The sequence below is a fragment of the Ursus maritimus genome, unplaced genomic scaffold (genome assembly GCF_017311325.1).
Source record: "Ursus maritimus isolate PB19 unplaced genomic scaffold, ASM1731132v1 scaffold_35, whole genome shotgun sequence".
In the NCBI taxonomy this organism is placed as follows: Eukaryota; Metazoa; Chordata; class Mammalia; order Carnivora; family Ursidae; genus Ursus; species Ursus maritimus.
This window is the reverse complement of record NW_024426119.1, coordinates 10,889,524-10,892,285: the sequence shown is the minus strand read 5'-3', so window position 1 is coordinate 10,892,285 and position 2,762 is coordinate 10,889,524.

Here is a 2,762-nt window from a genome sequence, read left to right as displayed (position 1 = left end):
TCCTTTAAGAATAATATAGTGCCCTTCTGTGTCTCTAACTATAGTCTTTAGTTTAAAATCCAATCTATCTGATATGAGAATTGCTACCCCAGCTTTCTTTTGAGGTCCATTTGCGTGAAAGATGGTACTCCATCCCTTTACTGACAGTCTGAATGTATCTTTGGGTTCAAAATGAGTCTCTTGTAGACAGCAAATGGATGGGTCATTTCTTTTTATCCAATCTGCAACCCTGTGGCTTTATGGGAGAATTTAAGCCATTCACATTAAGACTGAATACTGAGAGATATGTTTTTAATGATGCCATATTGCCAGTAAAGTCTTTGTTTGTATCGTTTGTGACTTTCTGTTCTGTATCCCTCCTGGGGCTTTTTTACCTTTATAGAACCCACCTTAATATCTCCTGTAGGGCTGGTTTCGTGGTTATGAAATTGGTTAATGACTGGCGATTCTGGAAGGTCTTTATTTCTCCATCAATTCTGAATGACAGCCTTGCTGGATAAAGGATCCTTGGCTGCATGTTTTTCTCTGAAAGAGCTTTAAAAATGCCTCCCCAACCCTTTCTCTCATTCCAGGTCTGTGTAGACAGGTCTGATGTAATTCCGATACCTTTGCCTTGGTACGTGAGAAATTTTTTTGCCCTGGCCACTTTCAATACTGTATCCTTGGATCTAATATTTGCGAATTGCACTATGACGTGGTGTGGCGTAGGTTTGTCGTGGTTGAGCTTGGGAGGTCCTCTGCCTCTTGACACGGATGTTTGCTCTCACTAGATTAGGAAGTTTTCAGGTACAATTTGTTCAAATATCTCTTCTAGACCTCTGTTTTTCTCTACCCCCTCGGGGATGCCGATGATTCTGACATTGGATCGTGTCATTGAGTCAGTAATCTCCCGTAACCTACATTCGTGGGCGTGGATTTTTTTAAGTCCAGCTTCTATTTTCCTTTTTTCTTCTACTAACCCATCCTCCAATTCACTAATACTTTCCTCTGCCTCGGTGACCCTGGCTGTCAGAGGCTCTAGTTTTGCCTGCATTTGGCTCATAGAATTTTTAATTTCTGTCAGATTCGCTCTCATTTCCGCCCTTAGGGATTCTATATTCTCAGTAACATTTTCATTAATACTTTTTTCAAGTCTACACATCATCTTGACCATTGTTACTCTGAATTCCATTTCTGATAATTTGGTTACATCCATATCCATTATTTCTGTGGCAGAGGCCACAGACTCATTATCTTTTCTTTGCTGGGGGGGATTTCTCCTTCTCATCATTCTGATGAGGAGAGGTTGTGGGGTTGTCCAGAGCCCAAATTATTGACTGGGACCCAGGCCGGTGCCCTTGTTTTATAGGGATCTTAGGGATGTGGGCTTCTTCTTTAAAGATTTTATTTGTTTATGTGGCAGAGAGACAGCCAGCGAGAGAGGGAACACAAGCAGGAGAGTGGGAGAGGAAGAAGCAGGATCCCAGCGGAGGAGCCCGATGAGGGACTCCTTTCCGGAACGCCGGGATCACGCCCTAAGCCGAAGACAGGCGCTCAATGACTGTGCCACCCAGGCGCCCGGGTTGTGGGCTTCTTGATTTTTCAGCCTGCCTTCTGGGGGAGGGGCCTGCCGCGCCGATACTCAGGCAGCCCTGTTTGGGTAGAGTCTCCGTGTCCCCCTGCGAGGGGATGGGGATGGGCACTCTCTGAGCCGGTATTTCCAGGCTTTTGTTCTCTGGCGGCTTTCCTGGCGGCCGGTATGCCTCTTCTGAGAGTCAGAGCAGCAGCGGCCGATTCAGCCTCTGTCACAGAACAGAGGGATTGCGGCCTGTTCTCTACTAATGTTCTGGCCACTTTAACTGTGTTTCGGTTGGTGCTGCTCAACCCTGCAGCGTCCCGGGATGTGCGTCCCACACCCGGCGTCCCAGCCCTCACTTCCAGGGCCAGCGTGTCTCTGTCCTTTGTGTTTCTAACGCCTCCAGCCGCCAGCCGCCCCCGCGCTCCTGGAGCTCCTGGTCTCAGTCTGGTTCCAGTGAGCGCACCGGAGCTCCGTTTCAGTCTGGTGGCACACTCCCGGCTCACGGTCTCAGTCTGCTCTCTCGCCAGGTGCCACAAGTCCACCCGCTCCCCCGTGCAGGTGGGTACCGCCTCGAGCGCCTAAATGCGGCGGCTCCCTCCCCCTTCCATTTATCTTCCGATATCTGTGAGCAGTTTCACGGCTCCCCACTTCGTACCTCAATACTCAGCTCTGGAGATGTTCATTTGTAGAGATCCAGGTGTATCTTCCTGTGTCTCAGGCTGATTCCGTGGATGTTCAGGCTGGTCTGGTACTTCTCCAACTCGACTCAGGGGACCAGCTGAGAAAGGGGTCCCCTACTCCTCCGCCATCTTAACTCCACAAATGTTTAATTTTAATATTTTTCTTTTTTCTTTTTTTTAATGATTTTTTATTATATTATGTTAGTCACCATACAGTACATCCCCAGTTTCCAATGTAAAGTTCGATGATTCATTAGTTGTGTATAACACCCAGTGCACCATGCAATACGTGCCCTCCTTACTACCCATCCGGTCTATCCCATTCCCCCACCGCCTTCCCCTCTGAGGTCCTCAGTTTGTTTCTCAGAGTCCATAGTCTCTCATGTTTCATTCCCCCTTCTGATTACCCCCCTTTCTTTATCCCTTTCTTCCCCTACCGATCATCCTAGTTCTTATTGTCCATAGATAAGAGAAATCATATGATAATTGTCTTTCTCTGCTTGACTTATTTCACTTAGCATTAT